The sequence below is a fragment of the Ambystoma mexicanum genome, chromosome 2q (assembly GCF_040938575.1).
Source record: "Ambystoma mexicanum isolate Mex_15411 chromosome 2q, UKY_AmexF1_1, whole genome shotgun sequence".
Taxonomy (NCBI): domain Eukaryota; kingdom Metazoa; phylum Chordata; class Amphibia; order Caudata; family Ambystomatidae; genus Ambystoma; species Ambystoma mexicanum.
Window position 1 is genome coordinate 126,920,984 of NC_090924.1, and position 27,981 is coordinate 126,948,964.

At 47.5% G+C, this 27,981-nt stretch overlaps 22 non-coding genes across 22 annotated transcripts; all 22 read left to right on the forward strand.

Annotated features, from left to right (window-relative positions):
- Nucleotides 1–619: 619 nt before the first annotated feature.
- TRNAP-UGG (transfer RNA proline (anticodon UGG)) lies at nucleotides 620–691 on the forward strand. The gene has a single exon. It is a non-coding gene; the product is annotated as a tRNA-Pro (tRNA).
- A 1,815-nt stretch (nucleotides 692–2,506) lies between these two features.
- On the forward strand, nucleotides 2,507–2,578 carry TRNAP-UGG (transfer RNA proline (anticodon UGG)). The gene has a single exon. It is a non-coding gene; the product is annotated as a tRNA-Pro (tRNA).
- A 1,808-nt stretch (nucleotides 2,579–4,386) lies between these two features.
- Nucleotides 4,387–4,458, forward strand: TRNAP-UGG (transfer RNA proline (anticodon UGG)). Its single transcript has one exon. It is a non-coding gene; the product is annotated as a tRNA-Pro (tRNA).
- A 420-nt stretch (nucleotides 4,459–4,878) lies between these two features.
- On the forward strand, nucleotides 4,879–4,951 carry TRNAV-CAC (transfer RNA valine (anticodon CAC)). The gene has a single exon. It is a non-coding gene; the product is annotated as a tRNA-Val (tRNA).
- A 1,329-nt stretch (nucleotides 4,952–6,280) lies between these two features.
- On the forward strand, nucleotides 6,281–6,352 carry TRNAP-UGG (transfer RNA proline (anticodon UGG)). Its single transcript has one exon. It is a non-coding gene; the product is annotated as a tRNA-Pro (tRNA).
- Nucleotides 6,353–6,772: 420 nt separating this feature from the next.
- On the forward strand, nucleotides 6,773–6,845 carry TRNAV-CAC (transfer RNA valine (anticodon CAC)). The gene has a single exon. It is a non-coding gene; the product is annotated as a tRNA-Val (tRNA).
- Nucleotides 6,846–8,164: 1,319 nt separating this feature from the next.
- On the forward strand, nucleotides 8,165–8,236 carry TRNAP-UGG (transfer RNA proline (anticodon UGG)). The gene has a single exon. It is a non-coding gene; the product is annotated as a tRNA-Pro (tRNA).
- A 1,808-nt stretch (nucleotides 8,237–10,044) lies between these two features.
- On the forward strand, nucleotides 10,045–10,116 carry TRNAP-UGG (transfer RNA proline (anticodon UGG)). The gene has a single exon. It is a non-coding gene; the product is annotated as a tRNA-Pro (tRNA).
- Nucleotides 10,117–10,536: 420 nt separating this feature from the next.
- Nucleotides 10,537–10,609, forward strand: TRNAV-CAC (transfer RNA valine (anticodon CAC)). The gene has a single exon. It is a non-coding gene; the product is annotated as a tRNA-Val (tRNA).
- Nucleotides 10,610–11,938: 1,329 nt separating this feature from the next.
- TRNAP-UGG (transfer RNA proline (anticodon UGG)) lies at nucleotides 11,939–12,010 on the forward strand. Its single transcript has one exon. It is a non-coding gene; the product is annotated as a tRNA-Pro (tRNA).
- A 1,812-nt stretch (nucleotides 12,011–13,822) lies between these two features.
- On the forward strand, nucleotides 13,823–13,894 carry TRNAP-UGG (transfer RNA proline (anticodon UGG)). The gene has a single exon. It is a non-coding gene; the product is annotated as a tRNA-Pro (tRNA).
- Nucleotides 13,895–15,702: 1,808 nt separating this feature from the next.
- Nucleotides 15,703–15,774, forward strand: TRNAP-UGG (transfer RNA proline (anticodon UGG)). Its single transcript has one exon. It is a non-coding gene; the product is annotated as a tRNA-Pro (tRNA).
- A 420-nt stretch (nucleotides 15,775–16,194) lies between these two features.
- TRNAV-CAC (transfer RNA valine (anticodon CAC)) lies at nucleotides 16,195–16,267 on the forward strand. The gene has a single exon. It is a non-coding gene; the product is annotated as a tRNA-Val (tRNA).
- Nucleotides 16,268–17,586: 1,319 nt separating this feature from the next.
- On the forward strand, nucleotides 17,587–17,658 carry TRNAP-UGG (transfer RNA proline (anticodon UGG)). Its single transcript has one exon. It is a non-coding gene; the product is annotated as a tRNA-Pro (tRNA).
- Nucleotides 17,659–19,466: 1,808 nt separating this feature from the next.
- TRNAP-UGG (transfer RNA proline (anticodon UGG)) lies at nucleotides 19,467–19,538 on the forward strand. The gene has a single exon. It is a non-coding gene; the product is annotated as a tRNA-Pro (tRNA).
- A 420-nt stretch (nucleotides 19,539–19,958) lies between these two features.
- TRNAV-CAC (transfer RNA valine (anticodon CAC)) lies at nucleotides 19,959–20,031 on the forward strand. The gene has a single exon. It is a non-coding gene; the product is annotated as a tRNA-Val (tRNA).
- A 1,329-nt stretch (nucleotides 20,032–21,360) lies between these two features.
- On the forward strand, nucleotides 21,361–21,432 carry TRNAP-UGG (transfer RNA proline (anticodon UGG)). Its single transcript has one exon. It is a non-coding gene; the product is annotated as a tRNA-Pro (tRNA).
- A 420-nt stretch (nucleotides 21,433–21,852) lies between these two features.
- TRNAV-CAC (transfer RNA valine (anticodon CAC)) lies at nucleotides 21,853–21,925 on the forward strand. Its single transcript has one exon. It is a non-coding gene; the product is annotated as a tRNA-Val (tRNA).
- A 1,315-nt stretch (nucleotides 21,926–23,240) lies between these two features.
- On the forward strand, nucleotides 23,241–23,312 carry TRNAP-UGG (transfer RNA proline (anticodon UGG)). The gene has a single exon. It is a non-coding gene; the product is annotated as a tRNA-Pro (tRNA).
- A 420-nt stretch (nucleotides 23,313–23,732) lies between these two features.
- TRNAV-CAC (transfer RNA valine (anticodon CAC)) lies at nucleotides 23,733–23,805 on the forward strand. The gene has a single exon. It is a non-coding gene; the product is annotated as a tRNA-Val (tRNA).
- A 1,291-nt stretch (nucleotides 23,806–25,096) lies between these two features.
- Nucleotides 25,097–25,168, forward strand: TRNAP-UGG (transfer RNA proline (anticodon UGG)). The gene has a single exon. It is a non-coding gene; the product is annotated as a tRNA-Pro (tRNA).
- A 1,811-nt stretch (nucleotides 25,169–26,979) lies between these two features.
- On the forward strand, nucleotides 26,980–27,051 carry TRNAP-UGG (transfer RNA proline (anticodon UGG)). The gene has a single exon. It is a non-coding gene; the product is annotated as a tRNA-Pro (tRNA).
- The last annotated feature ends 930 nt before the right edge of the window (nucleotides 27,052–27,981 follow it).

Below are 27,981 nucleotides of genomic sequence, written 5' to 3' on the forward strand. Positions count from 1 at the left end.
GAAAAGAGAACAGACTTTGCTGGTGACCTAAATATATCTCGCCTGATCGAGCACGATCGAGCTCTGAGTGAGCAGCTGTGCAATGGTCATCTTTACCAAAGGGGAGATGCTGCTTTTTCCAGTGTCACGCCCATGCTCTCAGGGCTGGAGGGAGGAGGGCTGCTTTTTGTTTTTACAGGCAAAAGGAAAGGCCCAGCCCTCAGAGCTTCTGCCAATGCAGATCCCAGCAGGTGCAAAATAAAGGCTCTCCCCCACCTTGCCAGCTGCAGATTGATCAGAAGACTGCTAGTCTAGTGTGTTGGGCCACTTTCTCTCTTCTGTGTATCGTCCCCTCTTATTACATAAACAGCATAAGAGGAATAAAGGAAGGAAGGAAGGAAGGAAGGAACAGTGTATCGCAAGCACCTTCCACCCTGATGTCAATGGGCCACCAACCTTCGGGATGAGGAGGAGACCTGTGAAGACAGTCAGAGCGTGCCGACTGGGGCATTCATTTGGCTCATACACCGACAAGGCTTTCAGCGGCAGGAACAAACTTCAGGAATAGGCATTCTTGGCCTCGAATCCTAAGGGGGGTGCAAACGCTGAGGACAATTCCGTCAAATGCTCAAAGGACCGTGGCTCGTTGGTCTAGGGGTATGATTCTCGCTTTGGGTGCGAGAGGTCCCGGGTTCAAATCCCGGACGAGCCCAATCAAGGTGGTTAACTTGAGCTCCTTTTTTTTGTTTTTTCAATGTTATTTTCATTGGACAGACTCTCTGGTTTTCTCGGTAAGCAGTAGTCGATGAACAATTCACTTCCTGAACCTCTTTGCGTGCCATGTCCTTGCGACAAGCACTTTGTGTTCTCTGTTAGCTCTCAGTAACATTCCTTGATTTGCTTGTGAGTTTTGGCCGTCCGATCTCAAAGTGGAAATATGTCCTTCCCTCTGTACGCTGCATAGGCCCTCAGCTGGCATACTTGTATATGTGCGCATGCTTGATAGGACGTATGTTTTAGGCTGGATTGTGTGAGCTTCAGGCGCAAGGCATTTGATTAGTCTTTAAGCAGGTCCACTTGCACTGCCCTTTGCACCTGTTCTCCCAGTCCCTACAAAGGTGAGCAAGCAGCTGTTTCTGTAGTGTAGTGGTTATCACGCACACGCGAAAGGTCACCGGTTCGAGACCGGGCAGAAACACTCTCTGCTGGCATTTTACACAAAATAGTTTTTTTCCCCTTTTGTCACACACAAATGTAAAGTATGAACTTATTTGCGTTCCCATGGAAATAGCATATGCTCTCAAGAGCTTGAGAAATACACTGGGAAGGCAAGCATCCTCACATGTATTCTGTATATGGGGCCAATAAAAAAATGCACGCGCTTGCATTTTGTGTATGTAATGTTGCAGAGCACAGAGAGGATTTATTTTCCCTACTGCTGGGTATTTGGGTCTCTGGGATCACAGTTGGGTCCGCTCCGTCCTCTGAAATGGTCCATATTAGTTACATAGGTTAGTGTACCAAAGAAATAATACATTTTCATATACAGCTTCTTCATTTCTGTGTTCTGAGGGATTACCAGTTGTAAGAAATGCACTTGCCGGTACAGTGATTCCCTGGCTTTCTCTGGCCCGAGAAAGCTTTTCCTCTGAAGTGGGAACAGAAGTTGGACTGCTTCTGCTGAACTTCCTGAAAGCAGAGCTGGCGGGAGGAGGGACTTTTTGAGTGCTGGGAAAATTTGAGCTGGAAATTTGCATCGGCTGGACAGAGATTGCTTGGAGCAGCCAAAATATAATAACGGGCATGGCGCTCAAGTAAAGCAGAAAGCTTTTAGTATACACCTTTTGCACTCTTGTCAACGAAGCTGGGCTCTGTGAATGCTCACCCTACGCAAGAAAAGAGAACAGACTTTGCTGGTGACCTAAATATATCTCGCCTGATCGAGCCTGATCGAGCACGATCGAGCTCTGAGTGAGCAGCTGTGCAATGGTCATCTTTACCAAAGGGGAGATGCTGCTTTTTCCAGTGTCACGCCCATGCTCTCAGGGCTGGAGGGAGGAGGGCTGCTTTTTGTTTTTACAGGCAAAAGGAAAGGCCCAGCCCTCAGAGCTTCTGCCAATGCAGATCCCAGCAGGTGCAAAATAAAGGCTCTCCCCCACCTTGCCAGCTGCAGATTGATCAGAAGACTGCTAGTCTAGTGTGTTGGGCCACTTTCTCTCTTCTGTGTATCGTCCCCTCTTATTACATAAACAGCATAAGAGGAATAAAGGAAGGAAGGAAGGAAGGAAGGAAGGAACAGTGTATCGCAAGCACCTTCCACCCTGATGTCAATGGGCCACCAACCTTCGGGATGAGGAGGAGACCTGTGAAGACAGTCAGAGCGTGCCGACTGGGGCATTCATTTGGCTCATACACCGACAAGGCTTTCAGCGGCAGGAACAAACTTCAGGAAAAGGCATTCTTGGCCTCGAATCCTAAGGGGGGTGCAAACGCTGAGGACAATTCCGTCAAATGCTCAAAGGACCGTGGCTCGTTGGTCTAGGGGTATGATTCTCGCTTTGGGTGCGAGAGGTCCCGGGTTCAAATCCCGGACGAGCCCAATCAAGGTGGTTAACTTGAGCTCCTTTTTTTTGTTTTTTCAATGTTATTTTCATTGGACAGACTCTCTGGTTTTCTCGGTAAGCAGTAGTCGATGAACAATTCACTTCCTGAACCTCTTTGCGTGCCATGTCCTTGCGACAAGCACTTTGTGTTCTCTGTTAGCTCTCAGTAACATTCCTTGATTTGCTTGTGAGTTTTGGCCGTCCGATCTCAAAGTGGAAATATGTCCTTCCCTCTGTACGCTGCATAGGCCCTCAGCTGGCATACTTGTATATGTGCGCATGCTTGATAGGACGTATGTTTTAGGCTGGATTGTGTGAGCTTCAGGCGCAAGGCATTTGATTAGTCTTTAAGCAGGTCCACTTGCACTGCCCTTTGCACCTGTTCTCCCAGTCCCTACAAAGGTGAGCAAGCAGCTGTTTCTGTAGTGTAGTGGTTATCACGGTCGCCTCACACGCGAAAGGTCCCCGGTTCGAGACCGGGCAGAAACACTCTCTGCTGGCATTTTACACAAAATAGTTTTTTTCCCCTTTTGTCACACACAAATGTAAAGTATGAACTTATTTGCGTTCTCATGGAAATAGCATATGCTCTCAAGAGCTTGAGAAATACACTGGGAAGGCAAGCATCCTCACATGTATTCTGTATATGGGGCCAATAAAAAAATGCACGCGCTTGCATTTTGTGTATGTAATGTTGCAGAGCACAGAGAGGATTTATTTTCCCTACTGCTGGGTATTTGGGTCTCTGGGATCACAGTTGGGTCCGCTCCGTCCTCTGAAATGGTCCATATTAGTTACATAGGTTAGTGTACCAAAGAAATAATACATTTTCATATACAGCTTCTTCATTTCTGTGTTCTGAGGGATTACCAGTTGTAAGAAATGCACTTGCCGGTACAGTGATTCCCTGGCTTTCTCTGGCCCGAGAAAGCTTTTCCTCTGAAGTGGGAACAGAAGTTGGACTGCTTCTGCTGAACTTCCTGAAAGCAGAGCTGGAGGGAGGAGGGACTTTTTGAGTGCTGGGAAAATTTGAGCTGGAAATTTGCATCGGCTGGACAGAGATTGCTTGGAGCAGCCAAAATATAATAACGGCCATGGCGCTCAAGTAAAGCAGAAAGCTTTTAGTATACACCTTTTGCACTCTTGTCAACGAAGCTGGGCTCTGTGAATGCTCACCCTACGCAAGAAAAGAGAACAGACTTTGCTGGTGACCTAAATATATCTCGCCTGATCGAGCACGATCGAGCTCTGAGTGAGCAGCTGTGCAATGGTCATCTTTACCAAAGGGGAGATGCTGCTTTTTCCAGTGTCACGCCCATGCTCTCAGGGCTGGAGGGAGGAGGGCTGCTTTTTGTTTTTACAGGCAAAAGGAAAGGCCCAGCCCTCAGAGCTTCTGCCAATGCAGATCCCAGCAGGTGCAAAATAAAGGCTCTCCCCCACCTTGCCAGCTGCAGATTGATCAGAAGACTGCTAGTCTAGTGTGTTGGGCCACTTTCTCTCTTCTGTGTATCGTCCCCTCTTATTACATAAACAGCATAAGAGGAATAAAGGAAGGAAGGAAGGAAGGAAGGAACAGTGTATCGCAAGCACCTTCCACCCTGATGTCAATGGGCCACCAACCTTCGGGATGAGGAGGAGACCTGTGAAGACAGTCAGAGCGTGCCGACTGGGGCATTCATTTGGCTCATACACCGACAAGGCTTTCAGCGGCAGGAACAAACTTCAGGAATAGGCATTCTTGGCCTCGAATCCTAAGGGGGGTGCAAACGCTGAGGACAATTCCGTCAAATGCTCAAAGGACCGTGGCTCGTTGGTCTAGGGGTATGATTCTCGCTTTGGGTGCGAGAGGTCCCGGGTTCAAATCCCGGACGAGCCCAATCAAGGTGGTTAACTTGAGCTCCTTTTTTTTGTTTTTTCAATGTTATTTTCATTGGACAGACTCTCTGGTTTTCTCGGTAAGCAGTAGTCGATGAACAATTCACTTCCTGAACCTCTTTGCGTGCCATGTCCTTGCGACAAGCACTTTGTGTTCTCTGTTAGCTCTCAGTAACATTCCTTGATTTGCTTGTGAGTTTTGGCCGTCCGATCTCAAAGTGGAAATATGTCCTTCCCTCTGTACGCTGCATAGGCCCTCAGCTGGCATACTTGTATATGTGCGCATGCTTGATAGGACGTATGTTTTAGGCTGGATTGTGTGAGCTTCAGGCGCAAGGCATTTGATTAGTCTTTAAGCAGGTCCACTTGCACTGCCCTTTGCACCTGTTCTCCCAGTCCCTACAAAGGTGAGCAAGCAGCTGTTTCTGTAGTGTAGTGGTTATCACGTTCGCCTCACACGCGAAAGGTCCCCGGTTCGAGACCGGGCAGAAACACTCTCTGCTGGCATTTTACACAAAATAGTTTTTTTCCCCTTTTGTCACACACAAATGTAAAGTATGAACTTATTTGCGTTCCCATGGAAATAGCATATGCTCTCAAGAGCTTGAGAAATACACTGGGAAGGCAAGCATCCTCACATGTATTCTGTATATGGGGCCAATAAAAAAATGCACGCGCTTGCATTTTGTGTATGTAATGTTGCAGAGCACAGAGAGGATTTATTTTCCCTACTGCTGGGTATTTGGGTCTCTGGGATCACAGTTGGGTCCGCTCCGTCCTCTGAAATGGTCCATATTAGTTACATAGGTTAGTGTACCAAAGAAATAATACATTTTCATATACAGCTTCTTCATTTCTGTGTTCTGAGGGATTACCAGTTGTAAGAAATGCACTTGCCGGTACAGTGATTCCCTGGCTTTCTCTGGCCCGAGAAAGCTTTTCCTCTGAAGTGGGAACAGAAGTTGGACTGCTTCTGCTGAACTTCCTGAAAGCAGAGCTGGCGGGAGGAGGGACTTTTTGAGTGCTGGGAAAATTTGAGCTGGAAATTTGCATCGGCTGGACAGAGATTGCTTGGAGCAGCCAAAATATAATAACGGCCATGGCGCTCAAGTAAAGCAGAAAGCTTTTAGTATACACCTTTTGCACTCTTGTCAACGAAGCTGGGCTCTGTGAATGCTCACCCTACGCAAGAAAAGAGAACAGACTTTGCTGGTGACCTAAATATATCTCGCCTGATCGAGCCTGATCGAGCACGATCGAGCTCTGAGTGAGCAGCTGTGCAATGGTCATCTTTACCAAAGGGGAGATGCTGCTTTTTCCAGTGTCACGCCCATGCTCTCAGGGCTGGAGGGAGGAGGGCTGCTTTTTGTTTTTACAGGCAAAAGGAAAGGCCCAGCCCTCAGAGCTTCTGCCAATGCAGATCCCAGCAGGTGCAAAATAAAGGCTCTCCCCCACCTTGCCAGCTGCAGATTGATCAGAAGACTGCTAGTCTAGTGTGTTGGGCCACTTTCTCTCTTCTGTGTATCGTCCCCTCTTATTACATAAACAGCATAAGAGGAATAAAGGAAGGAAGGAAGGAAGGAAGGAAGGAACAGTGTATCGCAAGCACCTTCCACCCTGATGTCAATGGGCCACCAACCTTCGGGATGAGGAGGAGACCTGTGAAGACAGTCAGAGCGTGCCGACTGGGGCATTCATTTGGCTCATACACCGACAAGGCTTTCAGCGGCAGGAACAAACTTCAGGAAAAGGCATTCTTGGCCTCGAATCCTAAGGGGGGTGCAAACGCTGAGGACAATTCCGTCAAATGCTCAAAGGACCGTGGCTCGTTGGTCTAGGGGTATGATTCTCGCTTTGGGTGCGAGAGGTCCCGGGTTCAAATCCCGGACGAGCCCAATCAAGGTGGTTAACTTGAGCTCCTTTTTTTTGTTTTTTCAATGTTATTTTCATTGGACAGACTCTCTGGTTTTCTCGGTAAGCAGTAGTCGATGAACAATTCACTTCCTGAACCTCTTTGCGTGCCATGTCCTTGCGACAAGCACTTTGTGTTCTCTGTTAGCTCTCAGTAACATTCCTTGATTTGCTTGTGAGTTTTGGCCGTCCGATCTCAAAGTGGAAATATGTCCTTCCCTCTGTACGCTGCATAGGCCCTCAGCTGGCATACTTGTATATGTGCGCATGCTTGATAGGACGTATGTTTTAGGCTGGATTGTGTGAGCTTCAGGCGCAAGGCATTTGATTAGTCTTTAAGCAGGTCCACTTGCACTGCCCTTTGCACCTGTTCTCCCAGTCCCTACAAAGGTGAGCAAGCAGCTGTTTCTGTAGTGTAGTGGTTATCACGTTCGCCTCACACGCGAAAGGTCCCCGGTTCGAGACCGGGCAGAAACACTCTCTGCTGGCATTTTACACAAAATAGTTTTTTTCCCCTTTTGTCACACACAAATGTAAAGTATGAACTTATTTGCGTTCTCATGGAAATAGCATATGCTCTCAAGAGCTTGAGAAATACACTGGGAAGGCAAGCATCCTCACATGTATTCTGTATATGGGGCCAATAAAAAAATGCACGCGCTTGCATTTTGTGTATGTAATGTTGCAGAGCACAGAGAGGATTTATTTTCCCTACTGCTGGGTATTTGGGTCTCTGGGATCACAGTTGGGTCCGCTCCGTCCTCTGAAATGGTCCATATTAGTTACATAGGTTAGTGTACCAAAGAAATAATACATTTTCATATACAGCTTCTTCATTTCTGTGTTCTGAGGGATTACCAGTTGTAAGAAATGCACTTGCCGGTACAGTGATTCCCTGGCTTTCTCTGGCCCGAGAAAGCTTTTCCTCTGAAGTGGGAACAGAAGTTGGACTGCTTCTGCTGAACTTCCTGAAAGCAGAGCTGGAGGGAGGAGGGACTTTTTGAGTGCTGGGAAAATTTGAGCTGGAAATTTGCATCGGCTGGACAGAGATTGCTTGGAGCAGCCAAAATATAATAACGGCCATGGCGCTCAAGTAAAGCAGAAAGCTTTTAGTATACACCTTTTGCACTCTTGTCAACGAAGCTGGGCTCTGTGAATGCTCACCCTACGCAAGAAAAGAGAACAGACTTTGCTGGTGACCTAAATATATCTCGCCTGATCGAGCACGATCGAGCTCTGAGTGAGCAGCTGTGCAATGGTCATCTTTACCAAAGGGGAGATGCTGCTTTTTCCAGTGTCACGCCCATGCTCTCAGGGCTGGAGGGAGGAGGGCTGCTTTTTGTTTTTACAGGCAAAAGGAAAGGCCCAGCCCTCAGAGCTTCTGCCAATGCAGATCCCAGCAGGTGCAAAATAAAGGCTCTCCCCCACCTTGCCAGCTGCAGATTGATCAGAAGACTGCTAGTCTAGTGTGTTGGGCCACTTTCTCTCTTCTGTGTATCGTCCCCTCTTATTACATAAACAGCATAAGAGGAATAAAGGAAGGAAGGAAGGAAGGAAGGAAGGAACAGTGTATCGCAAGCACCTTCCACCCTGATGTCAATGGGCCACCAACCTTCGGGATGAGGAGGAGACCTGTGAAGACAGTCAGAGCGTGCCGACTGGGGCATTCATTTGGCTCATACACCGACAAGGCTTTCAGCGGCAGGAACAAACTTCAGGAAAAGGCATTCTTGGCCTCGAATCCTAAGGGGGGTGCAAACGCTGAGGACAATTCCGTCAAATGCTCAAAGGACCGTGGCTCGTTGGTCTAGGGGTATGATTCTCGCTTTGGGTGCGAGAGGTCCCGGGTTCAAATCCCGGACGAGCCCAATCAAGGTGGTTAACTTGAGCTCCTTTTTTTTGTTTTTTCAATGTTATTTTCATTGGACAGACTCTCTGGTTTTCTCGGTAAGCAGTAGTCGATGAACAATTCACTTCCTGAACCTCTTTGCGTGCCATGTCCTTGCGACAAGCACTTTGTGTTCTCTGTTAGCTCTCAGTAACATTCCTTGATTTGCTTGTGAGTTTTGGCCGTCCGATCTCAAAGTGGAAATATGTCCTTCCCTCTGTACGCTGCATAGGCCCTCAGCTGGCATACTTGTATATGTGCGCATGCTTGATAGGACGTATGTTTTAGGCTGGATTGTGTGAGCTTCAGGCGCAAGGCATTTGATTAGTCTTTAAGCAGGTCCACTTGCACTGCCCTTTGCACCTGTTCTCCCAGTCCCTACAAAGGTGAGCAAGCAGCTGTTTCTGTAGTGTAGTGGTTATCACGGTCGCCTCACACGCGAAAGGTCCCCGGTTCGAGACCGGGCAGAAACACTCTCTGCTGGCATTTTACACAAAATAGTTTTTTTCCCCTTTTGTCACACACAAATGTAAAGTATGAACTTATTTGCGTTCTCATGGAAATAGCATATGCTCTCAAGAGCTTGAGAAATACACTGGGAAGGCAAGCATCCTCACATGTATTCTGTATATGGGGCCAATAAAAAAATGCACGCGCTTGCATTTTGTGTATGTAATGTTGCAGAGCACAGAGAGGATTTATTTTCCCTACTGCTGGGTATTTGGGTCTCTGGGATCACAGTTGGGTCCGCTCCGTCCTCTGAAATGGTCCATATTAGTTACATAGGTTAGTGTACCAAAGAAATAATACATTTTCATATACAGCTTCTTCATTTCTGTGTTCTGAGGGATTACCAGTTGTAAGAAATGCACTTGCCGGTACAGTGATTCCCTGGCTTTCTCTGGCCCGAGAAAGCTTTTCCTCTGAAGTGGGAACAGAAGTTGGACTGCTTCTGCTGAACTTCCTGAAAGCAGAGCTGGAGGGAGGAGGGACTTTTTGAGTGCTGGGAAAATTTGAGCTGGAAATTTGCATCGGCTGGACAGAGATTGCTTGGAGCAGCCAAAATATAATAACGGCCATGGCGCTCAAGTAAAGCAGAAAGCTTTTAGTATACACCTTTTGCACTCTTGTCAACGAAGCTGGGCTCTGTGAATGCTCACCCTACGCAAGAAAAGAGAACAGACTTTGCTGGTGACCTAAATATATCTCGCCTGATCGAGCACGATCGAGCTCTGAGTGAGCAGCTGTGCAATGGTCATCTTTACCAAAGGGGAGATGCTGCTTTTTCCAGTGTCACGCCCATGCTCTCAGGGCTGGAGGGTGGAGGGCTGCTTTTTGTTTTTACAGGCAAAAGGAAAGGCCCAGCCCTCAGAGCTTCTGCCAATGCAGATCCCAGCAGGTGCAAAATAAAGGCTCTCCCCCACCTTGCCAGCTGCAGATTGATCAGAAGACTGCTAGTCTAGTGTGTTGGGCCACTTTCTCTCTTCTGTGTATCGTCCCCTCTTATTACATAAACAGCATAAGAGGAATAAAGGAAGGAAGGAAGGAAGGAAGGAACAGTGTATCGCAAGCACCTTCCACCCTGATGTCAATGGGCCACCAACCTTCGGGATGAGGAGGAGACCTGTGAAGACAGTCAGAGCGTGCCGACTGGGGCATTCATTTGGCTCATACACCGACAAGGCTTTCAGCGGCAGGAACAAACTTCAGGAATAGGCATTCTTGGCCTCGAATCCTAAGGGGGGTGCAAACGCTGAGGACAATTCCGTCAAATGCTCAAAGGACCGTGGCTCGTTGGTCTAGGGGTATGATTCTCGCTTTGGGTGCGAGAGGTCCCGGGTTCAAATCCCGGACGAGCCCAATCAAGGTGGTTAACTTGAGCTCCTTTTTTTTGTTTTTTCAATGTTATTTTCATTGGACAGACTCTCTGGTTTTCTCGGTAAGCAGTAGTCGATGAACAATTCACTTCCTGAACCTCTTTGCGTGCCATGTCCTTGCGACAAGCACTTTGTGTTCTCTGTTAGCTCTCAGTAACATTCCTTGATTTGCTTGTGAGTTTTGGCCGTCCGATCTCAAAGTGGAAATATGTCCTTCCCTCTGTACGCTGCATAGGCCCTCAGCTGGCATACTTGTATATGTGCGCATGCTTGATAGGACGTATGTTTTAGGCTGGATTGTGTGAGCTTCAGGCGCAAGGCATTTGATTAGTCTTTAAGCAGGTCCACTTGCACTGCCCTTTGCACCTGTTCTCCCAGTCCCTACAAAGGTGAGCAAGCAGCTGTTTCTGTAGTGTAGTGGTTATCACGTTCGCCTCACACGCGAAAGGTCCCCGGTTCGAGACCGGGCAGAAACACTCTCTGCTGGCATTTTACACAAAATAGTTTTTTTCCCCTTTTGTCACACACAAATGTAAAGTATGAACTTATTTGCGTTCCCATGGAAATAGCATATGCTCTCAAGAGCTTGAGAAATACACTGGGAAGGCAAGCATCCTCACATGTATTCTGTATATGGGGCCAATAAAAAAATGCACGCGCTTGCATTTTGTGTATGTAATGTTGCAGAGCACAGAGAGGATTTATTTTCCCTACTGCTGGGTATTTGGGTCTCTGGGATCACAGTTGGGTCCGCTCCGTCCTCTGAAATGGTCCATATTAGTTACATAGGTTAGTGTACCAAAGAAATAATACATTTTCATATACAGCTTCTTCATTTCTGTGTTCTGAGGGATTACCAGTTGTAAGAAATGCACTTGCCGGTACAGTGATTCCCTGGCTTTCTCTGGCCCGAGAAAGCTTTTCCTCTGAAGTGGGAACAGAAGTTGGACTGCTTCTGCTGAACTTCCTGAAAGCAGAGCTGGCGGGAGGAGGGACTTTTTGAGTGCTGGGAAAATTTGAGCTGGAAATTTGCATCGGCTGGACAGAGATTGCTTGGAGCAGCCAAAATATAATAACGGCCATGGCGCTCAAGTAAAGCAGAAAGCTTTTAGTATACACCTTTTGCACTCTTGTCAACGAAGCTGGGCTCTGTGAATGCTCACCCTACGCAAGAAAAGAGAACAGACTTTGCTGGTGACCTAAATATATCTCGCCTGATCGAGCCTGATCGAGCACGATCGAGCTCTGAGTGAGCAGCTGTGCAATGGTCATCTTTACCAAAGGGGAGATGCTGCTTTTTCCAGTGTCACGCCCATGCTCTCAGGGCTGGAGGGAGGAGGGCTGCTTTTTGTTTTTACAGGCAAAAGGAAAGGCCCAGCCCTCAGAGCTTCTGCCAATGCAGATCCCAGCAGGTGCAAAATAAAGGCTCTCCCCCACCTTGCCAGCTGCAGATTGATCAGAAGACTGCTAGTCTAGTGTGTTGGGCCACTTTCTCTCTTCTGTGTATCGTCCCCTCTTATTACATAAACAGCATAAGAGGAATAAAGGAAGGAAGGAAGGAAGGAAGGAAGGAACAGTGTATCGCAAGCACCTTCCACCCTGATGTCAATGGGCCACCAACCTTCGGGATGAGGAGGAGACCTGTGAAGACAGTCAGAGCGTGCCGACTGGGGCATTCATTTGGCTCATACACCGACAAGGCTTTCAGCGGCAGGAACAAACTTCAGGAAAAGGCATTCTTGGCCTCGAATCCTAAGGGGGGTGCAAACGCTGAGGACAATTCCGTCAAATGCTCAAAGGACCGTGGCTCGTTGGTCTAGGGGTATGATTCTCGCTTTGGGTGCGAGAGGTCCCGGGTTCAAATCCCGGACGAGCCCAATCAAGGTGGTTAACTTGAGCTCCTTTTTTTTGTTTTTTCAATGTTATTTTCATTGGACAGACTCTCTGGTTTTCTCGGTAAGCAGTAGTCGATGAACAATTCACTTCCTGAACCTCTTTGCGTGCCATGTCCTTGCGACAAGCACTTTGTGTTCTCTGTTAGCTCTCAGTAACATTCCTTGATTTGCTTGTGAGTTTTGGCCGTCCGATCTCAAAGTGGAAATATGTCCTTCCCTCTGTACGCTGCATAGGCCCTCAGCTGGCATACTTGTATATGTGCGCATGCTTGATAGGACGTATGTTTTAGGCTGGATTGTGTGAGCTTCAGGCGCAAGGCATTTGATTAGTCTTTAAGCAGGTCCACTTGCACTGCCCTTTGCACCTGTTCTCCCAGTCCCTACAAAGGTGAGCAAGCAGCTGTTTCTGTAGTGTAGTGGTTATCCCGTTCGCCTCACACGCGAAAGGTCCCCGGTTCGAGACCGGGCAGAAACACTCTCTGCTGGCATTTTACACAAAATAGTTTTTTTCCCCTTTTGTCACACACAAATGTAAAGTATGAACTTATTTGCGTTCTCATGGAAATAGCATATGCTCTCAAGAGCTTGAGAAATACACTGGGAAGGCAAGCATCCTCACATGTATTCTGTATATGGGGCCAATAAAAAAATGCACGCGCTTGCATTTTGTGTATGTAATGTTGCAGAGCACAGAGAGGATTTATTTTCCCTACTGCTGGGTATTTGGGTCTCTGGGATCACAGTTGGGTCCGCTCCGTCCTCTGAAATGGTCCATATTAGTTACATAGGTTAGTGTACCAAAGAAATAATACATTTTCATATACAGCTTCTTCATTTCTGTGTTCTGAGGGATTACCAGTTGTAAGAAATGCACTTGCCGGTACAGTGATTCCCTGGCTTTCTCTGGCCCGAGAAAGCTTTTCCTCTGAAGTGGGAACAGAAGTTGGACTGCTTCTGCTGAACTTCCTGAAAGCAGAGCTGGAGGGAGGAGGGACTTTTTGAGTGCTGGGAAAATTTGAGCTGGAAATTTGCATCGGCTGGACAGAGATTGCTTGGAGCAGCCAAAATATAATAACGGCCATGGCGCTCAAGTAAAGCAGAAAGCTTTTAGTATACACCTTTTGCACTCTTGTCAACGAAGCTGGGCTCTGTGAATGCTCACCCTACGCAAGAAAAGAGAACAGACTTTGCTGGTGACCTAAATATATCTCGCCTGATCGAGCACGATCGAGCTCTGAGTGAGCAGCTGTGCAATGGTCATCTTTACCAAAGGGGAGATGCTGCTTTTTCCAGTGTCACGCCCATGCTCTCAGGGCTGGAGGGAGGAGGGCTGCTTTTTGTTTTTACAGGCAAAAGGAAAGGCCCAGCCCTCAGAGCTTCTGCCAATGCAGATCCCAGCAGGTGCAAAATAAAGGCTCTCCCCCACCTTGCCAGCTGCAGATTGATCAGAAGACTGCTAGTCTAGTGTGTTGGGCCACTTTCTCTCTTCTGTGTATCGTCCCCTCTTATTACATAAACAGCATAAGAGGAATAAAGGAAGGAAGGAAGGAAGGAAGGAAGGAACAGTGTATCGCAAGCACCTTCCACCCTGATGTCAATGGGCCACCAACCTTCGGGATGAGGAGGAGACCTGTGAAGACAGTCAGAGCGTGCCGACTGGGGCATTCATTTGGCTCATACACCGACAAGGCTTTCAGCGGCAGGAACAAACTTCAGGAAAAGGCATTCTTGGCCTCGAATCCTAAGGGGGGTGCAAACGCTGAGGACAATTCCGTCAAATGCTCAAAGGACCGTGGCTCGTTGGTCTAGGGGTATGATTCTCGCTTTGGGTGCGAGAGGTCCCGGGTTCAAATCCCGGACGAGCCCAATCAAGGTGGTTAACTTGAGCTCCTTTTTTTTGTTTTTTCAATGTTATTTTCATTGGACAGACTCTCTGGTTTTCTCGGTAAGCAGTAGTCGATGAACAATTCACTTCCTGAACCTCTTTGCGTGCCATGTCCTTGCGACAAGCACTTTGTGTTCTCTGTTAGCTCTCAGTAACATTCCTTGATTTGCTTGTGAGTTTTGGCCGTCCGATCTCAAAGTGGAAATATGTCCTTCCCTCTGTACGCTGCATAGGCCCTCAGCTGGCATACTTGTATATGTGCGCATGCTTGATAGGACGTATGTTTTAGGCTGGATTGTGTGAGCTTCAGGCGCAAGGCATTTGATTAGTCTTTAAGCAGGTCCACTTGCACTGCCCTTTGCACCTGTTCTCCCAGTCCCTACAAAGGTGAGCAAGCAGCTGTTTCTGTAGTGTAGTGGTTATCACGGTCGCCTCACACGCGAAAGGTCCCCGGTTCGAGACCGGGCAGAAACACTCTCTGCTGGCATTTTACACAAAATAGTTTTTTTCCCCTTTTGTCACACACAAATGTAAAGTATGAACTTATTTGCGTTCTCATGGAAATAGCATATGCTCTCAAGAGCTTGAGAAATACACTGGGAAGGCAAGCATCCTCACATGTATTCTGTATATGGGGCCAATAAAAAAATGCACGCGCTTGCATTTTGTGTATGTAATGTTGCAGAGCACAGAGAGGATTTATTTTCCCTACTGCTGGGTATTTGGGTCTCTGGGATCACAGTTGGGTCCGCTCCGTCCTCTGAAATGGTCCATATTAGTTACATAGGTTAGTGTACCAAAGAAATAATACATTTTCATATACAGCTTCTTCATTTCTGTGTTCTGAGGGATTACCAGTTGTAAGAAATGCACTTGCCGGTACAGTGATTCCCTGGCTTTCTCTGGCCCGAGAAAGCTTTTCCTCTGAAGTGGGAACAGAAGTTGGACTGCTTCTGCTGAACTTCCTGAAAGCAGAGCTGGAGGGAGGAGGGACTTTTTGAGTGCTGGGAAAATTTGAGCTGGAAATTTGCATCGGCTGGACAGAGATTGCTTGGAGCAGCCAAAATATAATAACGGCCATGGCGCTCAAGTAAAGCAGAAAGCTTTTAGTATACACCTTTTGCACTCTTGTCAACGAAGCTGGGCTCTGTGAATGCTCACCCTACGCAAGAAAAGAGAACAGACTTTGCTGGTGACCTAAATATATCTCGCCTGATCGAGCACGATCGAGCTCTGAGTGAGCAGCTGTGCAATGGTCATCTTTACCAAAGGGGAGATGCTGCTTTTTCCAGTGTCACGCCCATGCTCTCAGGGCTGGAGGGAGGAGGGCTGCTTTTTGTTTTTACAGGCAAAAGGAAAGGCCCAGCCCTCAGAGCTTCTGCCAATGCAGATCCCAGCAGGTGCAAAATAAAGGCTCTCCCCCACCTTGCCAGCTGCAGATTGATCAGAAGACTGCTAGTCTAGTGTGTTGGGCCACTTTCTCTCTTCTGTGTATCGTCCCCTCTTATTACATAAACAGCATAAGAGGAATAAAGGAAGGAAGGAAGGAAGGAAGGAACAGTGTATCGCAAGCACCTTCCACCCTGATGTCAATGGGCCACCAACCTTCGGGATGAGGAGGAGACCTGTGAAGACAGTCAGAGCGTGCCGACTGGGGCATTCATTTGGCTCATACACCGACAAGGCTTTCAGCGGCAGGAACAAACTTCAGGAATAGGCATTCTTGGCCTCGAATCCTAAGGGGGGTGCAAACGCTGAGGACAATTCCGTCAAATGCTCAAAGGACCGTGGCTCGTTGGTCTAGGGGTATGATTCTCGCTTTGGGTGCGAGAGGTCCCGGGTTCAAATCCCGGACGAGCCCAATCAAGGTGGTTAACTTGAGCTCCTTTTTTTTGTTTTTTCAATGTTATTTTCATTGGACAGACTCTCTGGTTTTCTCGGTAAGCAGTAGTCGATGAACAATTCACTTCCTGAACCTCTTTGCGTGCCATGTCCTTGCGACAAGCACTTTGTGTTCTCTGTTAGCTCTCAGTAACATTCCTTGATTTGCTTGTGAGTTTTGGCCGTCCGATCTCAAAGTGGAAATATGTCCTTCCCTCTGTACGCTGCATAGGCCCTCAGCTGGCATACTTGTATATGTGCGCATGCTTGATAGGACGTATGTTTTAGGCTGGATTGTGTGAGCTTCAGGCGCAAGGCATTTGATTAGTCTTTAAGCAGGTCCACTTGCACTGCCCTTTGCACCTGTTCTCCCAGTCCCTACAAAGGTGAGCAAGCAGCTGTTTCTGTAGTGTAGTGGTTATCACGTTCGCCTCACACGCGAAAGGTCCCCGGTTCGAGACCGGGCAGAAACACTCTCTGCTGGCATTTTACACAAAATAGTTTTTTTCCCCTTTTGTCACACACAAATGTAAAGTATGAACTTATTTGCGTTCCCATGGAAATAGCATATGCTCTCAAGAGCTTGAGAAATACACTGGGAAGGCAAGCATCCTCACATGTATTCTGTATATGGGGCCAATAAAAAAATGCACGCGCTTGCATTTTGTGTATGTAATGTTGCAGAGCACAGAGAGGATTTATTTTCCCTACTGCTGGGTATTTGGGTCTCTGGGATCACAGTTGGGTCCGCTCCGTCCTCTGAAATGGTCCATATTAGTTACATAGGTTAGTGTACCAAAGAAATAATACATTTTCATATACAGCTTCTTCATTTCTGTGTTCTGAGGGATTACCAGTTGTAAGAAATGCACTTGCCGGTACAGTGATTCCCTGGCTTTCTCTGGCCCGAGAAAGCTTTTCCTCTGAAGTGGGAACAGAAGTTGGACTGCTTCTGCTGAACTTCCTGAAAGCAGAGCTGGCGGGAGGAGGGACTTTTTGAGTGCTGGGAAAATTTGAGCTGGAAATTTGCATCGGCTGGACAGAGATTGCTTGGAGCAGCCAAAATATAATAACGGCCATGGCGCTCAAGTAAAGCAGAAAGCTTTTAGTATACACCTTTTGCACTCTTGTCAACGAAGCTGGGCTCTGTGAATGCTCACCCTACGCAAGAAAAGAGAACAGACTTTGCTGGTGACCTAAATATATCTCGCCTGATCGAGCACGATCGAGCTCTGAGTGAGCAGCTGTGCAATGGTCATCTTTACCAAAGGGGAGATGCTGCTTTTTCCAGTGTCACGCCCATGCTCTCAGGGCTGGAGGGAGGAGGGCTGCTTTTTGTTTTTACAGGCAAAAGGAAAGGCCCAGCCCTCAGAGCTTCTGCCAATGCAGATCCCAGCAGGTGCAAAATAAAGGCTCTCCCCCACCTTGCCAGCTGCAGATTGATCAGAAGACTGCTAGTCTAGTGTGTTGGGCCACTTTCTCTCTTCTGTGTATCGTCCCCTCTTATTACATAAACAGCATAAGAGGAATAAAGGAAGGAAGGAAGGAAGGAAGGAAGGAACAGTGTATCGCAAGCACCTTCCACCCTGATGTCAATGGGCCACCAACCTTCGGGATGAGGAGGAGACCTGTGAAGACAGTCAGAGCGTGCCGACTGGGGCATTCATTTGGCTCATACACCGACAAGGCTTTCAGCGGCAGGAACAAACTTCAGGAAAAGGCATTCTTGGCCTCGAATCCTAAGGGGGGTGCAAACGCTGAGGACAATTCCGTCAAATGCTCAAAGGACCGTGGCTCGTTGGTCTAGGGGTATGATTCTCGCTTTGGGTGCGAGAGGTCCCGGGTTCAAATCCCGGACGAGCCCAATCAAGGTGGTTAACTTGAGCTCCTTTTTTTTGTTTTTTCAATGTTATTTTCATTGGACAGACTCTCTGGTTTTCTCGGTAAGCAGTAGTCGATGAACAATTCACTTCCTGAACCTCTTTGCGTGCCATGTCCTTGCGACAAGCACTTTGTGTTCTCTGTTAGCTCTCAGTAACATTCCTTGATTTGCTTGTGAGTTTTGGCCGTCCGATCTCAAAGTGGAAATATGTCCTTCCCTCTGTACGCTGCATAGGCCCTCAGCTGGCATACTTGTATATGTGCGCATGCTTGATAGGACGTATGTTTTAGGCTGGATTGTGTGAGCTTCAGGCGCAAGGCATTTGATTAGTCTTTAAGCAGGTCCACTTGCACTGCCCTTTGCACCTGTTCTCCCAGTCCCTACAAAGGTGAGCAAGCAGCTGTTTCTGTAGTGTAGTGGTTATCACGGTCGCCTCACACGCGAAAGGTCCCCGGTTCGAGACCGGGCAGAAACACTCTCTGCTGGCATTTTACACAAAATAGTTTTTTTCCCCTTTTGTCACACACAAATGTAAAGTATGAACTTATTTGCGTTCTCATGGAAATAGCATATGCTCTCAAGAGCTTGAGAAATACACTGGGAAGGCAAGCATCCTCACATGTATTCTGTATATGGGGCCAATAAAAAAATGCACGCGCTTGCATTTTGTGTATGTAATGTTGCAGAGCACAGAGAGGATTTATTTTCCCTACTGCTGGGTATTTGGGTCTCTGGGATCACAGTTGGGTCCGCTCCGTCCTCTGAAATGGTCCATATTAGTTACATAGGTTAGTGTACCAAAGAAATAATACATTTTCATATACAGCTTCTTCATTTCTGTGTTCTGAGGGATTACCAGTTGTAAGAAATGCACTTGCCGGTACAGTGATTCCCTGGCTTTCTCTGGCCCGAGAAAGCTTTTCCTCTGAAGTGGGAACAGAAGTTGGACTGCTTCTGCTGAACTTCCTGAAAGCAGAGCTGGAGGGAGGAGGGACTTTTTGAGTGCTGGGAAAATTTGAGCTGGAAATTTGCATCGGCTGGACAGAGATTGCTTGGAGCAGCCAAAATATAATAACGGCCATGGCGCTCAAGTAAAGCAGAAAGCTTTTAGTATACACCTTTTGCACTCTTGTCAACGAAGCTGGGCTCTGTGAATGCTCACCCTACGCAAGAAAAGAGAACAGACTTTGCTGGTGACCTAAATATATCTCGCCTGATCGAGCACGATCGAGCTCTGAGTGAGCAGCTGTGCAATGGTCATCTTTACCAAAGGGGAGATGCTGCTTTTTCCAGTGTCACGCCCATGCTCTCAGGGCTGGAGGGAGGAGGGCTGCTTTTTGTTTTTACAGGCAAAAGGAAAGGCCCAGCCCTCAGAGCTTCTGCCAATGCAGATCCCAGCAGGTGCAAAATAAAGGCTCTCCCCCACCTTGCCAGCTGCAGATTGATCAGAAGACTGCTAGTCTAGTGTGTTGGGCCACTTTCTCTCTTCTGTGTATCGTCCCCTCTTATTACATAAACAGCATAAGAGGAATAAAGGAAGGAAGGAAGGAAGGAAGGAACAGTGTATCGCAAGCACCTTCCACCCTGATGTCAATGGGCCACCAACCTTCGGGATGAGGAGGAGACCTGTGAAGACAGTCAGAGCGTGCCGACTGGGGCATTCATTTGGCTCATACACCGACAAGGCTTTCAGCGGCAGGAACAAACTTCAGGAATAGGCATTCTTGGCCTCGAATCCTAAGGGGGGTGCAAACGCTGAGGACAATTCCGTCAAATGCTCAAAGGACCGTGGCTCGTTGGTCTAGGGGTATGATTCTCGCTTTGGGTGCGAGAGGTCCCGGGTTCAAATCCCGGACGAGCCCAATCAAGGTGGTTAACTTGAGCTCCTTTTTTTTGTTTTTTCAATGTTATTTTCATTGGACAGACTCTCTGGTTTTCTCGGTAAGCAGTAGTCGATGAACAATTCACTTCCTGAACCTCTTTGCGTGCCATGTCCTTGCGACAAGCACTTTGTGTTCTCTGTTAGCTCTCAGTAACATTCCTTGATTTGCTTGTGAGTTTTGGCCGTCCGATCTCAAAGTGGAAATATGTCCTTCCCTCTGTACGCTGCATAGGCCCTCAGCTGGCATACTTGTATATGTGCGCATGCTTGATAGGACGTATGTTTTAGGCTGGATTGTGTGAGCTTCAGGCGCAAGGCATTTGATTAGTCTTTAAGCAGGTCCACTTGCACTGCCCTTTGCACCTGTTCTCCCAGTCCCTACAAAGGTGAGCAAGCAGCTGTTTCTGTAGTGTAGTGGTTATCACGTTCGCCTCACACGCGAAAGGTCCCCGGTTCGAGACCGGGCAGAAACACTCTCTGCTGGCATTTTACACAAAATAGTTTTTTTCCCCTTTTGTCACACACAAATGTAAAGTATGAACTTATTTGCGTTCCCATGGAAATAGCATATGCTCTCAAGAGCTTGAGAAATACACTGGGAAGGCAAGCATCCTCACATGTATTCTGTATATGGGGCCAATAAAAAAATGCACGCGCTTGCATTTTGTGTATGTAATGTTGCAGAGCACAGAGAGGATTTATTTTCCCTACTGCTGGGTATTTGGGTCTCTGGGATCACAGTTGGGTCCGCTCCGTCCTCTGAAATGGTCCATATTAGTTACATAGGTTAGTGTACCAAAGAAATAATACATTTTCATATACAGCTTCTTCATTTCTGTGTTCTGAGGGATTACCAGTTGTAAGAAATGCACTTGCCGGTACAGTGATTCCCTGGCTTTCTCTGGCCCGAGAAAGCTTTTCCTCTGAAGTGGGAACAGAAGTTGGACTGCTTCTGCTGAACTTCCTGAAAGCAGAGCTGGCGGGAGGAGGGACTTTTTGAGTGCTGGGAAAATTTGAGCTGGAAATTTGCATCGGCTGGACAGAGATTGCTTGGAGCAGCCAAAATATAATAACGGCCATGGCGCTCAAGTAAAGCAGAAAGCTTTTAGTATACACCTTTTGCACTCTTGTCAACGAAGCTGGGCTCTGTGAATGCTCACCCTACGCAAGAAAAGAGAACAGACTTTGCTGGTGACCTAAATATATCTCGCCTGATCGAGCCTGATCGAGCACGATCGAGCTCTGAGTGAGCAGCTGTGCAATGGTCATCTTTACCAAAGGGGAGATGCTGCTTTTTCCAGTGTCACGCCCATGCTCTCAGGGCTGGAGGGAGGAGGGCTGCTTTTTGTTTTTACAGGCAAAAGGAAAGGCCCAGCCCTCAGAGCTTCTGCCAATGCAGATCCCAGCAGGTGCAAAATAAAGGCTCTCCCCCACCTTGCCAGCTGCAGATTGATCAGAAGACTGCTAGTCTAGTGTGTTGGGCCACTTTCTCTCTTCTGTGTATCGTCCCCTCTTATTACATAAACAGCATAAGAGGAATAAAGGAAGGAAGGAAGGAAGGAAGGAAGGAACAGTGTATCGCAAGCACCTTCCACCCTGATGTCAATGGGCCACCAACCTTCGGGATGAGGAGGAGACCTGTGAAGACAGTCAGAGCGTGCCGACTGGGGCATTCATTTGGCTCATACACCGACAAGGCTTTCAGCGGCAGGAACAAACTTCAGGAAAAGGCATTCTTGGCCTCGAATCCTAAGGGGGGTGCAAACGCTGAGGACAATTCCGTCAAATGCTCAAAGGACCGTGGCTCGTTGGTCTAGGGGTATGATTCTCGCTTTGGGTGCGAGAGGTCCCGGGTTCAAATCCCGGACGAGCCCAATCAAGGTGGTTAACTTGAGCTCCTTTTTTTTGTTTTTTCAATGTTATTTTCATTGGACAGACTCTCTGGTTTTCTCGGTAAGCAGTAGTCGATGAACAATTCACTTCCTGAACCTCTTTGCGTGCCATGTCCTTGCGACAAGCACTTTGTGTTCTCTGTTAGCTCTCAGTAACATTCCTTGATTTGCTTGTGAGTTTTGGCCGTCCGATCTCAAAGTGGAAATATGTCCTTCCCTCTGTACGCTGCATAGGCCCTCAGCTGGCATACTTGTATATGTGCGCATGCTTGATAGGACGTATGTTTTAGGCTGGATTGTGTGAGCTTCAGGCGCAAGGCATTTGATTAGTCTTTAAGCAGGTCCACTTGCACTGCCCTTTGCACCTGTTCTCCCAGTCCCTACAAAGGTGAGCAAGCAGCTGTTTCTGTAGTGTAGTGGTTATCACGTTCGCCTCACACGCGAAAGGTCCCCGGTTCGAGACCGGGCAGAAACACTCTCTGCTGGCATTTTACACAAAATAGTTTTTTTCCCCTTTTGTCACACACAAATGTAAAGTATGAACTTATTTGCGTTCTCATGGAAATAGCATATGCTCTCAAGAGCTTGAGAAATACACTGGGAAGGCAAGCATCCTCACATGTATTCTGTATATGGGGCCAATAAAAAAATGCACGCGCTTGCATTTTGTGTATGTAATGTTGCAGAGCACAGAGAGGATTTATTTTCCCTACTGCTGGGTATTTGGGTCTCTGGGATCACAGTTGGGTCCGCTCCGTCCTCTGAAATGGTCCATATTAGTTACATAGGTTAGTGTACCAAAGAAATAATACATTTTCATATACAGCTTCTTCATTTCTGTGTTCTGAGGGATTACCAGTTGTAAGAAATGCACTTGCCGGTACAGTGATTCCCTGGCTTTCTCTGGCCCGAGAAAGCTTTTCCTCTGAAGTGGGAACAGAAGTTGGACTGCTTCTGCTGAACTTCCTGAAAGCAGAGCTGGAGGGAGGAGGGACTTTTTGAGTGCTGGGAAAATTTGAGCTGGAAATTTGCATCGGCTGGACAGAGATTGCTTGGAGCAGCCAAAATATAATAACGGCCATGGCGCTCAAGTAAAGCAGAAAGCTTTTAGTATACACCTTTTGCACTCTTGTCAACGAAGCTGGGCTCTGTGAATGCTCACCCTACGCAAGAAAAGAGAACAGACTTTGCTGGTGACCTAAATATATCTCGCCTGATCGAGCACGATCGAGCTCTGAGTGAGCAGCTGTGCAATGGTCATCTTTACCAAAGGGGAGATGCTGCTTTTTCCAGTGTCACGCCCATGCTCTCAGGGCTGGAGGGAGGAGGGCTGCTTTTTGTTTTTACAGGCAAAAGGAAAGGCCCAGCCCTCAGAGCTTCTGCCAATGCAGATCCCAGCAGGTGCAAAATAAAGGCTCTCCCCCACCTTGCCAGCTGCAGATTGATCAGAAGACTGCTAGTCTAGTGTGTTGGGCCACTTTCTCTCTTCTGTGTATCGTCCCCTCTTATTACATAAACAGCATAAGAGGAATAAAGGAAGGAAGGAAGGAAGGAAGGAACAGTGTATCGCAAGCACCTTCCACCCTGATGTCAATGGGCCACCAACCTTCGGGATGAGGAGGAGACCTGTGAAGACAGTCAGAGCGTGCCGACTGGGGCATTCATTTGGCTCATACACCGACAAGGCTTTCAGCGGCAGGAACAAACTTCAGGAATAGGCATTCTTGGCCTCGAATCCTAAGGGGGGTGCAAACGCTGAGGACAATTCCGTCAAATGCTCAAAGGACCGTGGCTCGTTGGTCTAGGGGTATGATTCTCGCTTTGGGTGCGAGAGGTCCCGGGTTCAAATCCCGGACGAGCCCAATCAAGGTGGTTAACTTGAGCTCCTTTTTTTTGTTTTTTCAATGTTATTTTCATTGGACAGACTCTCTGGTTTTCTCGGTAAGCAGTAGTCGATGAACAATTCACTTCCTGAACCTCTTTGCGTGCCATGTCCTTGCGACAAGCACTTTGTGTTCTCTGTTAGCTCTCAGTAACATTCCTTGATTTGCTTGTGAGTTTTGGCCGTCCGATCTCAAAGTGGAAATATGTCCTTCCCTCTGTACGCTGCATAGGCCCTCAGCTGGCATACTTGTATATGTGCGCATGCTTGATAGGACGTATGTTTTAGGCTGGATTGTGTGAGCTTCAGGCGCAAGGCATTTGATTAGTCTTTAAGCAGGTCCACTTGCACTGCCCTTTGCACCTGTTCTCCCAGTCCCTACAAAGGTGAGCAAGCAGCTGTTTCTGTAGTGTAGTGGTTATCACGTTCGCCTCACACGCGAAAGGTCCCCGGTTCGAGACCGGGCAGAAACACTCTCTGCTGGCATTTTACACAAAATAGTTTTTTTCCCCTTTTGTCACACACAAATGTAAAGTATGAACTTATTTGCGTTCCCATGGAAATAGCATATGCTCTCAAGAGCTTGAGAAATACACTGGGAAGGCAAGCATCCTCACATGTATTCTGTATATGGGGCCAATAAAAAAATGCACGCGCTTGCATTTTGTGTATGTAATGTTGCAGAGCACAGAGAGGATTTATTTTCCCTACTGCTGGGTATTTGGGTCTCTGGGATCACAGTTGGGTCCGCTCCGTCCTCTGAAATGGTCCATATTAGTTACATAGGTTAGTGTACCAAAGAAATAATACATTTTCATATACAGCTTCTTCATTTCTGTGTTCTGAGGGATTACCAGTTGTAAGAAATGCACTTGCCGGTACAGTGATTCCCTGGCTTTCTCTGGCCCGAGAAAGCTTTTCCTCTGAAGTGGGAACAGAAGTTGGACTGCTTCTGCTGAACTTCCTGAAAGCAGAGCTGGCGGGAGGAGGGACTTTTTGAGTGCTGGGAAAATTTGAGCTGGAAATTTGCATCGGCTGGACAGAGATTGCTTGGAGCAGCCAAAATATAATAACGGGCATGGCGCTCAAGTAAAGCAGAAAGCTTTTAGTATACACCTTTTGCACTCTTGTCAACGAAGCTGGGCTCTGTGAATGCTCACCCTACGCAAGAAAAGAGAACAGACTTTGCTGGTGACCTAAATATATCTCGCCTGATCGAGCACGATCGAGCTCTGAGTGAGCAGCTGTGCAATGGTCATCTTTACCAAAGGGGAGATGCTGCTTTTTCCAGTGTCACGCCCATGCTCTCAGGGCTGGAGGGAGGAGGGCTGCTTTTTGTTTTTACAGGCAAAAGGAAAGGCCCAGCCCTCAGAGCTTCTGCCAATGCAGATCCCAGCAGGTGCAAAATAAAGGCTCTCCCCCACCTTGCCAGCTGCAGATTGATCAGAAGACTGCTAGTCTAGTGTGTTGGGCCACTTTCTCTCTTCTGTGTATCGTCCCCTCTTATTACATAAACAGCATAAGAGGAATAAAGGAAGGAAGGAAGGAAGGAAGGAACAGTGTATCGCAAGCACCTTCCACCCTGATGTCAATGGGCCACCAACCTTCGGGATGAGGAGGAGACCTGTGAAGACAGTCAGAGCGTGCCGACTGGGGCATTCATTTGGCTCATACACCGACAAGGCTTTCAGCGGCAGGAACAAACTTCAGGAAAAGGCATGTGCAAACGCTGAGGACAATTCCGTCAAATGCTCAAAGGACCGTGGCTCGTTGGTCTAGGGGTATGATTCTCGCTTTGGGTGCGAGAGGTCCCGGGTTCAAATCCCGGACGAGCCCAATCAAGGTGGTTAACTTGAGCTCCTTTTTTTTGTTTTTTCAATGTTATTTTCATTGGACAGACTCTCTGGTTTTCTCGGTAAGCAGTAGTCGATGAACAATTCACTTCCTGAACCTCTTTGCGTGCCATGTCCTTGCGACAAGCACTTTGTGTTCTCTGTTAGCTCTCAGTAACATTCCTTGATTTGCTTGTGAGTTTTGGCCGTCCGATCTCAAAGTGGAAATATGTCCTTCCCTCTGTACGCTGCATAGGCCCTCAGCTGGCATACTTGTATATGTGCGCATGCTTGATAGGACGTATGTTTTAGGCTGGATTGTGTGAGCTTCAGGCGCAAGGCATTTGATTAGTCTTTAAGCAGGTCCACTTGCACTGCTCTTTGCACCTGTTCTCCCAGTCCCTACAAAGGTGAGCAAGCAGCTGTTTCTGTAGTGTAGTGGTTATCACGCACACGCGAAAGGTCACCGGTTCGAGACCGGGCAGAAACACTCTCTGCTGGCATTTTACACAAAATAGTTTTTTTCCCCTTTTGTCACACACAAATGTAAAGTATGAACTTATTTGCGTTCCCATGGAAATAGCATATGCTCTCAAGAGCTTGAGAAATACACTGGGAAGGCAAGCATCCTCACATGTATTCTGTATATGGGGCCAATAAAAAAATGCACGCGCTTGCATTTTGTGTATGTAATGTTGCAGAGCACAGAGAGGATTTATTTTCCCTACTGCTGGGTATTTGGGTCTCTGGGATCACAGTTGGGTCCGCTCCGTCCTCTGAAATGGTCCATATTAGTTACATAGGTTAGTGTACCAAAGAAATAATACATTTTCATATACAGCTTCTTCATTTCTGTGTTCTGAGGGATTACCAGTTGTAAGAAATGCACTTGCCGGTACAGTGATTCCCTGGCTTTCTCTGGCCCGAGAAAGCTTTTCCTCTGAAGTGGGAACAGAAGTTGGACTGCTTCTGCTGAACTTCCTGAAAGCAGAGCTGGCGGGAGGAGGGACTTTTTGAGTGCTGGGAAAATTTGAGCTGGAAATTTGCATCGGCTGGACAGAGATTGCTTGGAGCAGCCAAAATATAATAACGGGCATGGCGCTCAAGTAAAGCAGAAAGCTTTTAGTATACACCTTTTGCACTCTTGTCAACGAAGCTGGGCTCTGTGAATGCTCACCCTACGCAAGAAAAGAGAACAGACTTTGCTGGTGACCTAAATATATCTCGCCTGATCGAGCCTGATCGAGCACGATCGAGCTCTGAGTGAGCAGCTGTGCAATGGTCATCTTTACCAAAGGGGAGATGCTGCTTTTTCCAGTGTCACGCCCATGCTCTCAGGGCTGGAGGGAGGAGGGCTGCTTTTTGTTTTTACAGGCAAAAGGAAAGGCCCAGCCCTCAGAGCTTCTGCCAATGCAGATCCCAGCAGGTGCAAAATAAAGGCTCTCCCCCACCTTGCCAGCTGCAGATTGATCAGAAGACTGCTAGTCTAGTGTGTTGGGCCACTTTCTCTCTTCTGTGTATCGTCCCCTCTTATTACATAAACAGCATAAGAGGAATAAAGGAAGGAAGGAAGGAAGGAAGGAACAGTGTATCGCAAGCACCTTCCACCCTGATGTCAATGGGCCACCAACCTTCGGGATGAGGAGGAGACCTGTGAAGACAGTCAGAGCGTGCCGACTGGGGCATTCATTTGGCTCATACACCGACAAGGCTTTCAGCGGCAGGAACAAACTTCAGGAAAAGGCATTCTTGGCCTCGAATCCTAAGGGGGGTGCAAACGCTGAGGACAATTCCGTCAAATGCTCAAAGGACCGTGGCTCGTTGGTCTAGGGGTATGATTCTCGCTTTGGGTGCGAGAGGTCCCGGGTTCAAATCCCGGACGAGCCCAATCAAGGTGGTTAACTTGAGCTCCTTTTTTTTGTTTTTTCAATGTTATTTTCATTGGACAGACTCTCTGGTTTTCTCGGTAAGCAGTAGTCGATGAACAATTCACTTCCTGAACCTCTTTGCGTGCCATGTCCTTGCGACAAGCACTTTGTGTTCTCTGTTAGCTCTCAGTAACATTCCTTGATTTGCTTGTGAGTTTTGGCCGTCCGATCTCAAAGTGGAAATATGTCCTTCCCTCTGTACGCTGCATAGGCCCTCAGCTGGCATACTTGTATATGTGCGCATGCTTGATAGGACGTATGTTTTAGGCTGGATTGTGTGAGCTTCAGGCGCAAGGCATTTGATTAGTCTTTAAGCAGGTCCACTTGCACTGCCCTTTGCACCTGTTCTCCCAGTCCCTACAAAGGTGAGCAAACAGCTGTTTCTGTAGTGTAGTGGTTATCACGGTCGCCTCACACGCGAAAGGTCCCCGGTTCGAGACCGGGCAGAAACACTCTCTGCTGGCATTTTACACAAAATAGTTTTTTTCCCCTTTTGTCACACACAAATGTAAAGTATGAACTTATTTGCGTTCTCATGGAAATAGCATATGCTCTCAAGAGCTTGAGAAATACACTGGGAAGGCAAGCATCCTCACATGTATTCTGTATATGGGGCCAATAAAAAAATGCACGCGCTTGCATTTTGTGTATGTAATGTTGCAGAGCACAGAGAGGATTTATTTTCCCTACTGCTGGGTATTTGGGTCTCTGGGATCACAGTTGGGTCCGCTCCGTCCTCTGAAATGGTCCATATTAGTTACATAGGTTAGTGTACCAAAGAAATAATACATTTTCATATACAGCTTCTTCATTTCTGTGTTCTGAGGGATTACCAGTTGTAAGAAATGCACTTGCCGGTACAGTGATTCCCTGGCTTTCTCTGGCCCGA